The 13137-nt window shown below is 46.5% G+C and overlaps 1 long non-coding RNA gene across 4 annotated transcripts in view; it reads left to right on the forward strand.

Annotated features, from left to right (window-relative positions):
• Positions 1-13137, forward strand: part of LOC8052403 — a 31358-nt gene that overhangs the window by 10202 nt on the left and 8019 nt on the right. Inside the window, exons 2-3 of one of the 4 annotated variants that reach the window (XR_006076895.1) lie at positions 4701-4848; positions 10435-11048. This is a non-coding gene — a long non-coding RNA (uncharacterized LOC8052403). Of the gene's footprint in view, positions 1-4700; positions 4849-5178; positions 6433-10434; positions 11049-13137 lie in introns of those variants that run through there. The other 3 variants (XR_006076898.1, XR_006076897.1, XR_006076896.1) reach the window with 3 other exon arrangements.

Consider the following 13137-nt stretch of genomic DNA (forward strand, 5'->3'; position numbering starts at 1 on the left):
AAGAGACAGGGAAAGAAATCAGTCAGACGACGTCTCAAACTCAGATACGTTTATTCAGGTGTGTTAACAAATCGTCTTGGCTTCAGCCAAGTTCTCGCGCATCGCAAATCCACCTTGGAGGAGCGCAAAAGCTCTTTGCGTACGCACGCAATAAAAAAGAAAATAATAACGTACACTAAAATGGCGGGAGCAAAACGTGGTTAGCGTTCGGCGTATGCGCAGTGGCGACGACGCTATCCTTTGCGCATACGGAAAGCTTTAGTGTGCGCTATTCTACAACTGCCTAAATGTCCTTTCGGTCGTAACGATTCTGCGTCTCGCTTTCACGTCTGTCGGTTTCCCCGAGCCACACCCGCCATAAGCGTATTCTATACGTTCTGGGATAGGATTGTTGTTTCGCACCAAGTTCAAGAACAGCCAACGCTATCCGATCAAGTCAATCAAATCAGCGCCAAAAGCGTAGACGTCATATGGCTCGCCGTCTTTCTGCGCTTCCTATCACATGACTAAACCAATCACGAGCGCTAAATACCCTATAATCCTGCGTTTTTTTTTTCTTTCGTGCGTGATTGGTTTAGCCGATGATATCAATCGCACAAAGACAGCCGAGCACTATGACGTAAGGTGCACTTTTGGTGCTGCTTCGTTGGCCAAATCGCAGCGACAGCTGCGGCAGACCGTTTTCGCAGCCCGCTAAGCATCCGGATAGCGCTCCGTATACTCCGCCACAAGACCTTGAACTATGCACACAAGGCTGGCGGCGCGCATGCGTATAGCTGCGGCGTTTTCTTTATGGATACCGTAGCGGAGGAGAAAAAACGATCTACTACAACTCCCTACTGTAAAACGGAGTATGTAAGCGAGCGAGCTGCCGGTCGAGGAGCGCGATCGCTCTAACATAATATTTGAGACAGGGTGAAAGAAAAACGACCGACTATAGCCCGGCGTCTTGTTTCCCCTTCGTCGTGTTTACCCCGGAGATTCCGCGGGGTGTGCGAGGCAAGATGAGGGAAGGGCGCTTGTTTTCTGCGGAATCGCGCACCGCCGCCGCCGCGGAATCTTGCAGATTGAGACGCAGTGGCACGTTTTGTCGTGTACCTCGCATGTGTTTGTCCGGGCCGTGCGCGTGCACGCATGCGAGTCGACGTTTCAACAGCTCCCGCGGCGGAGGGCCGTCTCGCGGCACTATTAGGCGCACGACCTTGCGCGTTGTGCAACCCGACGCGTGCAATCGGCCCCCCACAGCACGGGTTGGGCGCCAGTTTCCGAGTTGGAAACGCGGAACGCGTGCATGCATCCCGCGACCTTTTTCGTCGCGCACTATACTCGACAAGTGCGTGACGCCGGGTTTTCGGCTCTCAATGAACTCCGGCCTTCGGAACGAGGGAATGCGTTTCCTCGTGTGGCGCCGCAGGGCGGCCGGTGTCAACCGGGGGCGCCCTGGTGGCACTCTCAAAGCGGGGGGTCTGAAAACAAGAGATCACACCTTGTGTGGGCAAACGCGGCCGGCTCGTTCGTAGACAGCGCATTGGCGCGCGCAAATTCGTGCGACCCAATGGTGCCTCGGGGTGTCCGCGATCTGTCCCTGTACCATCGCCTCGAGTGCACCTGCTCACTGTCTATTAAAAACGGCCAAGTTTGACGATCTGGAATGAAATGAGATCTCTCCGCTGCTTGCGGCAGCAGTGCGCGCGGTCGTGCCAGTTAAAAGAGACCGTACAACGATGACTGGGTCTGGGTTCGTAATTTACTAACTGCATATCACCTCCACAATAGACCCTTCCCGGAATTCCGTCTGGCCACTTTGATCACAATCATCATCTGTGGAACGGCATCTGTGCCATACCAATGGCGGCTTTCTAGTGACTGATAAGGGAAGATGTTGAAGATGCTCCTAAGCGGATGATGCGAGGCCTTTACATTCGCCGGTTAGTACGATGCGACGTAGGAATGAACACAACAGCTACGTAAGTGTTCATTTCTAATTCAGATTCAGGAAATCTGTGGGCGGCACACAATCGGCTTTAAAGCCGTTTGGTTATAGAATTTTATCGAGGCGTCTGTGTCGGTTGGAGCTTTGTTCTCACTGCAGGTTCTTCGTCACCATTGAACTGAAAGAGATCAAGAAATAACTACGCATTGAGCAATTCCTCGCCTGCCGTTGACTTGCGAAAGTGGCGGTGCCAGATAAAATACAAGTTCATTACCGCCATTGGTATGGCAAAACCTAAACTGCAATACGAGCCACTAGATGGCACTGAATTACGGAAAGGGACTATTACGAACGTTACAAGTATGTTGATGTGTTCTCGTCAAGGTTACTCGTGAAGCATATAAAATCTGGAAGTTCAAGGAATGTATCCCCAAGTAAGAAGTATTGGTATAGAGCAGGGGTGGCCAGGCTGACCCGACGAAAGAGCCGCAAACAAAACCACGAAACTTGCAAGAGCCGCGGAGAGGGGGGGAGGGGGGGAACAAACTTTTGTCCAGAGCAATAAACGAAACTCGAACTACTTTCAATCTATCGGAGTAAAAAGCAGTCCAACTGTACGTAAGGTTGCAGTCGCGCAAGACTACCAAACCGCAACCTGTCATTTTGAGGGAAATGCTCGTATGAGCGGGAGGGGGGCGGGAGACGGGGGGGGGGGGGGGGGGGGGGGGAGGGAGTGCGCGAGTTGCACTTTAACAAGGTAGTCCTTAGAACAACCTCCGCTAAAGCTGTTTCAAACGGTCGTTTGAAGGGTGTTCTCTTCACTTTACCGCAGCCCCCTTTTCTATACACTCTTCAAAATGAAGGGCGTTCCATGCAACAAAACCTCATTTTGCAATTAAAAGATGGATGTTAATGTAAGTCACCAAACAGCGCCCGTCAACCCGCCGTCTAATGTACTTTAAGATTAATTGTTAGACGGTCGTCCTCACTGGCAGTGGGCCAAATATCATTCAGGCGATCGGCGAATCAGCTCGTAATTTCGGTTGCCAGGCGCCTAGCTGTGAGTCATTCACAGATCACGCGTCTGGGGTGATCGTTAGCTCGTGGACAGGTAATACAGTTCAGCGATTTCCGTCGCCGCACTCATTGGCCACAAGCCCGAATGCTTGCCGATGGATTCATTGTACTCAAAGGCAAGCCGAGCAGTGGCGCAGTACTCCTGTCTAAACCGCGAGTCGCATTCAACTGCACTGTCTTGACGTCACCGTGACACGCATTAATTTCATAGTCCCTTCAACTACCTTTGGTCCAAAGGGCTTCCAAATCAATCACTTCACACGGGCATTCGCGTCTCCACTGAAGTACATAATTTCAGACAGATTCATATCCTGCGAGCCGCAGTAGCGAGTAACACCGTTGTGCAATAACCTCCTTTGTGACCGTTTAGTGATTGAACCTTGAAGAGATACAGAGAAAGAAAACGTGAAGATTAAGCATACGGTTGTTTTTGCACAGCTGCTTAAAACCCTCAGTATGATATTCGCGACACATACAGACATCGCTGAACGACCTTCAAGACATCTGCCTGTTTATAGGGGCCGTTCGCACTACGCAGGTGCCGAGTTGCGTCTTGCTTTTTCTTTTTTTTTTTTTTTTTGTCGCAGATGCTTCTTACTTTTTGCGCACGTAGGAATGCTGAGTCATCTTCACCTGCGCGCATAGACCACGACCTCCGTGGCGTAAACAGAGGCTCGCTTGCGGGGCTTCTTGTTTTCCCGGCGATCTTGGGCCCTGGATGCATGATCCTGTTAGCGCAAATACCCGCGACGTATCCGGCTGCCTCATGACGTCCCCAACGGAACGGGTCCGAGGTGCTCTGACGTCATAATCAATGGCCAGCTTGACGTTCTCCTCCGCGCTCCGACGGCGCGTCCCTCGAGTTCCGCTTTGCGGGTCGTGCGCGGTGTGAAATCGCGCGTCAAATAACATTCCCCCGCAGAGAGGGTTAGGCGCGCGAGCGTGTCGAGGCTGCTTGTGTTATGGAAGCATCGTTACCTGTTACCGATCACGCCGCGCCTAGCTGAGCACCGTGCTGCGTGTCCCGTCGCAAGGCGAGTACCTGGTTTTGTTTGCGGGCATTGGCTGAGGTACTGCTGGCTCGGCCTGTTTGTGCTCCCAGCTCGCGGTTAAGGCGGTTAGTGTGTCGGCGGAACTCGGCCCAATGTTAATTCCTTTGACCATGAGATCGAGGGCGTCGTTATCCCTAGACCTCTAGGTCGACAGGGGCATAGGAACATGCAAGGTTGTTGGGCATACCTGAGGTCAAAACTTGATGACGTCATTGGAAAGACAATTAAGTCACATACTCCCATAATACGCCGGTTCTGAGGGGTGTAGAGTCTCGCGATATGCGGAATTTCATCTCTACTTCTCTCCAAGGGGAAAAAAAATGCAGTGGCGCGCGTTTGTGCAGATCTGACACGTTTTACGAGTGCTGTCCCAGAGCTCACGTTTCTGTCGAGACTGCTCACGTGGCTGGAGGCCGCGATAAGGGCTCGTAAAGCGTGCCAGGCGGGCTGTAAAGTTGTTTGCTATTTACGAGTGCACGGTGAAGGTGGCGTGCAAGCTTTCCCCGGGCGGCACAGCGCACTCACGCCGTCGGGGTGGGCGGACTTTCGAACCGCCCTTGGCACGATCCGCCGGCCGTCTTCATTTGCTGGTCCACGGTGACACGGTGACGAGCCCCCAGTGCGGTTCTTCTTCGCAGGGGTCGTGTGCGAGTGGCGGCCTGGGTGAAGAACGCCGAGATGCTCACGAGGATACCGCGATGCAGCCAGCTGGCAGACGGCTCTAGAGTGGGACACTGCTGACGAAACGTTCGAGCCGGAGTGCCGGCTTCACCAAGCCACCCTGGGGTAGGTCGGGTCCAGGGGAAAATTGTCGACTCCCTTGGAGGGGGGGGGGGGGGGGGGGGGGGGGGGGGGGTTGATTGATCCCTTGTTTGACCAATCGTGGCTTTGCCACGATTGGCCAAACGGGCATTCTATACTTTTTTTTCACTTAACCTCGAAAAAAAAAAAAATTCTGCGGACGCCTAAGCATGGTTGTGTCTGTTTAGCAGAAGAGGTAGACCTCACTAGAGAGCACGTGGTAGTCAATTGGTGTTTCAGTTAAGAGGGTCTGTAGCATTTCTGTTAATTCCGCGACAAGGTCCACTAATGAGCCATTCCATTTTTCCCTGAAAGCCTCACCGAGTTTATAACGCAAGAGCAACCTGCAAACATGGAATCAGCTGCCCATGAGAGGTACACAAACGGAGATGTGTATCTTTACACTTGGCTTTCGTAGACTCTAAAAAAGTCATGAGCCATTGTAGTCCGAATGTCTGCAAGCAGGCTCAGAATCACAGAGTAAAAATATGCTTAGATTCCTGCTTAATGCATCGTAAAAGCCCCTAGGCATGTAGTGCATATACTTAAATATTAGGAGATGCTATAGTCCTACGTAAATAATATAGGATGGCATGAACGATCGGATAGCACCTACAAAAAAACCGGAAAAAGTCGGCGCCTGCACGTAGAAAGCGGAAATTTTCGTCAAATGTGTGTTGCAGCGCTCAACTTGGTTTGAATTTGTGAAATTGTCCGAGTTGGGCTGCCCATCTAAAACCCCCGTGGGTCCACCTCGGCTTTACGGGGGCCAAGTTCACGGAGATGGGAACTCCATGGCAGAAAAGCGTGGGCATGCTCAACTTGGACAGCCCATGTGAAACCCCCCAAGACGCAGTTCTAGTCCAATAGAAACAGAACCAAACCCTTGAAAATTTGACCGTTGACGGGCGAGTCGGGTTTATAGCCAGATGGCCAAAAGTCCTTCAAAACTAGGGCGGGCGCTGAGTAATATGGACACGAATAAAAACATAAACTTCATCAATAAAATTTAAAATGAACGTTTAATGCGGCGAACTTGTGCCGAGAAACATAAAGTAACAAAGACCAAATATCGTAAGGGTGCAGGCGAGCTGGTGAAAATTAGCCATGTTGGCTAATATTCTGTCTGTCTCCTATTCCGTATCTTCTACGTTTTGACCTTTGTTCTCTACGCCAGTCTCAGCTTAATCCAACATGGCTAACAAAGACCGTACATACTTTCAATGCGACGGACGGACGACTGCCTAAAGCAGCCATGCGAAGCTCCTTTTGTAAGCGCGTGGGTATCTAGAAGTATCCGAGCTCGAACAAACAACAAGATTCTCGAGTCATTTGGAACATTCCAGTCATGCAAACAGAAGAAGGATAAAAAGGACAAGCGCGCTGGCGGGGATCAAACCCTCAAACCCTAACCCCAGCCAGCGGCGTAGGAGTTGAACACGCTGCTGACTCAGCTATTCGCACGCAATATTATCGTGTCCTTTTTTTTTCTTTTTCGCAGCAAAAATAAACTACGCTTGGCTGAACGCTCATTAAGGAATTTTCGTAGATGGTTTTCGCCGTCCCGCAGCGCTCTCCGCTACCCGCTACGGTACCCGGAACTTTACAGTCAAGGGCATCAGCGCGCAGGCGCAGTGGCGGCTTCGCCGCAGAGGGCTTAGCGGAGGGGGAAACGCGGTCTACGAAAACTCCCTGTTCTCCGCCCAAATATAGCGCTAGCGATTGAAGCCAGATGCCATAGTTTCAGAACCAACTGTTATCTCGTGAAAAAATTATAAGTAATTTTCTGAAAATTTCAAAGGGGAAAATGGGGCCCGTTTCGCGCGTTTTCGGTAACTGGCGCCGTTCGTCTCCACGCAGAGTGTCGAACCGAAATTTGTATCGGTTCGGTTAGGGTTCGGGTTCACGGCATTCGGCTCATTTCCCGTTCAGTCCCGGTTCAGTCCCGGAGAGAATAAATAACGGTTCAAACCGGTCCGACCCGATTTGAACCGCTAAATTGAGAATATATATTTCCGTTTTTTTTTTTTTTTTAATAGACATTGTTTTCGCCGTAAAACGAGTAACTATACAGTTATTTATCGTTCGTACAATCCACTTTTATTTTCAGGCAACAAAAATAAGAAATTGCGTTATTTAATTTTGACGCAACCTTTAAAAGAGAATTTAGAATAACACATAAAACGTTGTGTTTGTACGAATATACATTCATTTGTTTACCTCACTCACATATATTTTACCTGCATGAAAACATTGTCACGAAGTGCGGTGGGTCGCTTAATACACCAGTGATTGTATACAACTTTGCGTCGCAGTAATGAAAGTTGAATCCTAGTTGTGCTCTTGAACTAAGAAGTTAATTGTAGTGCATAAAATCATGAATGGCCACCTCTTCACCATACAATTGTGAATATAGTTTACGAAATACGTTGCACAATATATATGATGCCGACGCAACTGAGCAAAAAGCAAGAATATTTTCAAAATGGCACGGAAGTTTTAGGACAAGCCCTTGTTCTCCAAACCAACATTGTTTACACTCAGCACTGTGATGCAGGCGAAGAATAATGCAGAAAGACATGATGAAAATTGTTCACCCTAATCTATACGCACCTTCGCACTCAGATCGAATCTGGCCTAGAATAGCATGTACCAAGGTGAACATTTTCTTATACAGGATAAACTGGCATAGCCTGGCTGTTTAGATTTGTTCTTGACAAGATGCCGGTCAATTTAATTTGCAAATAAGCATCACCCTTGCTAATTGATGATTTGTTTGTTAACTAGAACGAAGTAGTAATGCATGCTCTACTCGACATAGCAGCTATTTAATTGGTTACTTTCCAACGGTCTGTGTGCGGAATCGTCGTAGTTCCGCCACACGCCCGTGTGTATTTCGTTTTTGTTCAGCCCACAGACATAAAAACTTGCTGTTCATCACATAAAAGAGGCAACACACTTCTATATGTTTGAGAAGTTACATTTCTGTCAGGAACACATAGTTATATAATTCAGCTTTATGGCTCTTCCAAATCACTTATGTGCGTGTCTATCGATAATAAAAACGCAGGTAAAAAGTTGCAAACCATCTTTCAGATAATTTGGGGGAGCATTAACTTATGATGCATCATATTAAGGTCATGTCAAAAAGGACTTTGTGCTCATACGATAAATTTGAAGGCAAGTAGACGCAATGTGCATAAAGAGAGAGATAATAACTGGAATTCTCCAAGAGAATCCGATACACGATGCATTACTGCAAAAATAAATACATAGATATGTAGTGGTATTCCTAATTACACATAAATAGCGTGAGGGACAGACGAACATTATTTGAATCCTAATATAAATAAATCACATTTGAGCATCAGCTTGCTTGAACTCGAAACTTCGCAAAATACTGCCTCGGGAGGCTAATGTTATGTTCGGTTTTACGTGCACTTGTTTTGGGCCACCACTTTACAGCTCTGTGCTTTATCAGTCATGCGCTCTAAATTGTTATTAGGCTGCCAAATATCAACGTGAGACTGCTATATATACTGAATAACTTTACAATTTGGACATCTACTTTTGCTAGTGTTGCGAGCATCGCTCTACGTTATCGCAGTATATGCTGGTGGTCATTGCGATTTGTTCGTGCTTATAAAATCAAATTCGGTGGCGCAAAATGTATGCTAAACGCGCTTTGTGGCAAAAGATTTTTTTTTTCATAGTAGTTTTTGAGGCCACGTTTTCTGGGGCTCTGATCAGGACACTTGGCGGAAAAGTGGGCGAGGAATTCGACCGCCGTGATTGGACGGCGCCAAGGTCAAACGCTGTTTGACTTTATGTAAAAAAAAAAAAGAGAACACAGCAGCAGCACAAAATATACCAAAATACAGAATAGAACTTAACATGTCAAACAGGAGAAATATTATCTTAATTCAATTACAGAAAATCTTGCATTCTTATAGACATTATATCGATATCACAATCTATTAGTGTATTAAGTAAAGTGAGAAGTGTGCATTTTGATGACTGCATAGAATAGATATTATGACAAAACGGCACAGTCCAATGCTCCGCCGAACGAGGTGGATAGGTTACGGCATGATTTTTAGCTCAGAAAGATTTGCTAAGGTGTTCTCATTTCGTTCCTTTCCTAGCCTTAAAGAGGCCATAATTTTATATGTGTATAAATTGAAAACACGCCATAAATTATATTTTGTAAATAAGCCTTGGGTACTGGAAGTGTATGACTCGTTCTCAATGAGGCGAACAAATTTATTTTGCAATAAATGTATCCTTCCTAAATTTGAACAAGTGGTTGTGCTCCATACCAGATGGCAGTAATTTACGTCCGAAATGAATAGGTTTTGATATACAAGGTAGCTTTACTTTTGAAGATAAAATATAACTGTTACGAAAGACGAGTTCAATGACCCTGGATAATCTAGTGAATAAATAGCTTACGTGACTGCCCCACGACATGTACTGATTAAAAATTACACAGAATCTTGAAATTTTCTATCTTTTTGATATTTGAGTTTAAGGCGGGGCTGTTTGTAATGAAGACTTCTTTATTCTTGGGCAGAAAGAGGATTGCCTTTGTTTTAGTAGCATTGATATTGAGCCCATTGTGTGAAGTTCAATTTTACAGCACTGTTAATGTCTCGTTTGCGTAATTAATTAGATCATCACTAGTTTTGCTTGAAAGTAAAAGGCTCGTGTCATCCGCATATATTACGAATTTAGGTGGGGAATCTACGCTAAAAATATCATTAATACAAATGTTAAAAAGCAAAGGACCCAAAATGTTCCCTTGTGGCACACCAGGGACAACTGGCTTTGTAGTAGACGAGTTTCCATCTAAATAAACATACTGTTTACGGTTAGCCAGATATGACTGGAGCAGCAGAAGTGCCGAACCCCGAATACCGTAAATATCGAGTTATATATATATTTTTAATCAATAAGTTATGGTTTAAATAATCAAATGCCTTAGTGAAATCAATGAATACGCCTAGCGCCACATTGTTTTCGTCAAAACTCCGTATATGATAAATTATTTTTGTTCAAGCAATGCAAGTTCTGTCGAACGATTCTTTCTGAATCCAAATTGGGCATTATTGAGTATTTTATGTTTATTTAAAAAGTTAGAAAGTCGAGTATGATTAGGTTTTTCTTAACCCTTGGGGAAAAAAAACGGAATAGAAATGGGCCTATAATTAAGTAGTTTGTTTTCATCGCCCTTTTTGCATATAACAGAAACTAGATCGCTGCATGAGATGCGGGAAAACCCTTGTAGGGAGACGCAAGTTAAAATGTAAGTTAGACAGGGTGGGATTCCGGGTAAACCGTACTTTACAGACCGGGTCTGCACATTATCAGCGTCCCAACTGGCATTCGAGCTCCTGATAACGATGCCGACAGAGTGCGGTATATGTGCTCCGAGCGTTTTTATGGCAAGCAACAATTTCTGCTTTGTTCGGGAACTTGTAATAGGCGTTTCCATTGCAAATGTATCGCCGTTGGTAAAGACGAGTACGAATTGCTAATGCAAAACGGCAAACGTGCTTACAAATGCTCCAGACACCGAGGATCTTCGTCGGATGAGCGGCTCGACAATGACAGCCATGACGCGGTCGATATATTGCGATTACGTACATCTACGGAAAATGCTGCATCTGGAGTCGACGCCACCGGCCTCAACTGACTTTGTCCGTCTTCTGAATGCTATGGCCACACAGTTGCGGAGGTGAAGAGCCTCAAGGCTGAGAACAACTTTATGCGCTCGGAAATTAGCTTGCTCAACAAGAGAATCCTCAAAGTCCCGAGGTTCTCGACGTTCCTCAAGGTCTCGTTGCCTTTGGCAACGAGACCTCGAGGAAGGTACGCCGCAGCCGCGGCATCATTTGCGTCCGCGCTGGGGAAGCACCCTCGACGTCCGTGCCAGGAAAGCAGCCATTGACGTCTGGAGCGGTGAGCCGATACACTGAGATCACGGATGCAGCCGTAGAGTCGCCCACCACCTGGGCGGATTGCGATGTCCCTTCTGCTTCTACACGGGCGACTGGGGAAATTTATGAAGATCGCCCGGCTAATCCTTGGATTGACGACGACGGCTTCACACGGGTGCAGCAGAAACGGCGAACTCCAGCGTCAAGTGGGACGGCGAAATCCGACAAGGTACTTGCAGCCCCACACAAACGGGTCACAAAGGCGCTTTTTGTGTCCAGGCTGGGCCCTCGTACGTCTGTGGCAGACATTGAGAATTTAGTGGCCCCCTTTTCAGCCAGCAAATCGGTGATTGTTACCAAACTAAAGCCCAAATTTGACTCGTACGCCTCGTTTCACCTCTTTTGTGACCAGTCAGTGTTCGAAATTTTGTATATACCGGAGTTATGGCCAAAAGGCTATATCTTTCACCCGTTTTTCGGCAGGCTGGACAGCTCTCGAGTCTTTGCGGCTGGGCCTTTAGTAGCTGAAAATGTTTAAAACGCTCGAAGTGTACTCAGAATACGCGTAGTTTGCGTTCGAAGTCTTCCGAGTTTATTTCGAATATTCTGTCCTGCTGCTTTGATCTCGTTTGTTTAACGGAGACTTGGCTCTGCGTCGGCATTTCTGATAATAGTTATTTTCCCTCAGGTTATTCGGTGTATCGTCAGGATAGAGACTACGATAGATTGGGCATGAAATTCGGGGGTGGTGTGCTTATCGCAGTGAAGTGTGTAGTTCAATCCCACCGGAGGGTGGATTTGGAATCTTATACGGAGTGTGTCTATAGGTTGAGTTTCCAGCGAGTGATGGTTACAACTATTTAGTTGGCAATTACTATTTCCCTCCTTTGTATGATGACGCAGCGTTCATTGAACACTTCGAATCGCTTCAGAAAGCCGTAGATTTTACTAAGTATCGCGTCCAGATATATGGCGACTTTAATTTGCCAGGGATTGACCGAGCAGCGGGTACCTTTTCTTTTACGGCAAGCGTGACTTCTAAAAAGGCTTACTGGTTGCTTTCACTTTTAAGCTTTCTAGATTTTTGTCAGTATAACACACTTTTGAATTCTTGTGGAAATCTACTTGACATGTGTTTATCGAACGCCCCGCTTGAGATTGCGACTCCCGCTTTGAACCCTTCAGGGCCTGTTGATACTTATCACCCTCCTTTTACTACGAAATTCTGCATATCGTGCAGGCAAAGAGTAAACAATAATTCGGTTGAATACTCGTATTTCGGTGGCAATTATCTTGGACTGTACCAATATCTGGAGCAATATGACGGGTCAGATGTCTTTAAAGATAGTGAAGTTGACTCGGCTACTATCAAAATGACCTCAGTTGTCAAAGGCGCACTCGAGACATTTATTCCGAAACAACTGGCGCGCTCCTCTCATTATTCGAGTTGGTTTTCAAAAGATTTAAAAATTACACCCCGAAAGAAACGACACTACGCATGTTTAAGAAATCAGGATTGCAGATATGGTATCCGAAGTTCAGTATATATCGTAGTCTGGCCAAAACACTTTACGAACAAGATAACCGGTTGCACTTAAATGGCATTGAACATAGTCTGACTAAAACTCCTAAGGAGTTCTGGCGCTTCACTAGACAACACTTGCGGAAAAATCGATCAAATATCTGTCTTCGTGATGATGCTGGTTATCACTGTGTGCCAGGAGAAATTGCAAATCGTTTTGCTGATTTTTTTAGTTATTGCTATTCACCGGCACAACAAGGTGGCGCTTTTAGTGACGTTGGTATCCAGTGTAGGCGGCTTCTTACTTTTAAGGTTGACGATGACGACATTTTGGTTTTCCCCTCGCCTTTCCAAAGGCGCCTTATTTTTCCATGGAGTTTCCCCCCCAAAAAATCCTCAAACAAAAGGTGTGGTTTTACGGAAGTAAAGATGCCACCCTGAGGCGCAACGCAGACCGGAAACCACCTACGACAACAATGCAGGCTTGAGAATCAAGAGAATAATAAAAAAAAAATAAAAAAAAAGAAATAGAAGAAAATGAGAAGTGGACACACACACACACAAAAATACATTTTTGTTTTGCTTGTTGTATATTTGACCCCGCTAAGGCAAAACGTCAAGTTTTTTTTTTCCTTTCTTTTTGTCGTCCGTCCGTCAATTATTTCTCTCGCGAACACTGTCTGTAAGCGAACATTGGTAAGCAGAGAACAGTGCAGGAAACGAACTAGGAGCTGGATGGCCTCTCAAAATGCCAACAAAATGTCCCCCAACGTTGAGTGCCTGTCTGAACGCAACCTGTTTGGAGAAGGTGCG

The sequence above is a fragment of the Ixodes scapularis genome, unplaced genomic scaffold (assembly GCF_016920785.2).
Source record: "Ixodes scapularis isolate PalLabHiFi unplaced genomic scaffold, ASM1692078v2 PGA_scaffold9__187_contigs__length_104089568, whole genome shotgun sequence".
Taxonomy (NCBI): domain Eukaryota; kingdom Metazoa; phylum Arthropoda; class Arachnida; order Ixodida; family Ixodidae; genus Ixodes; species Ixodes scapularis.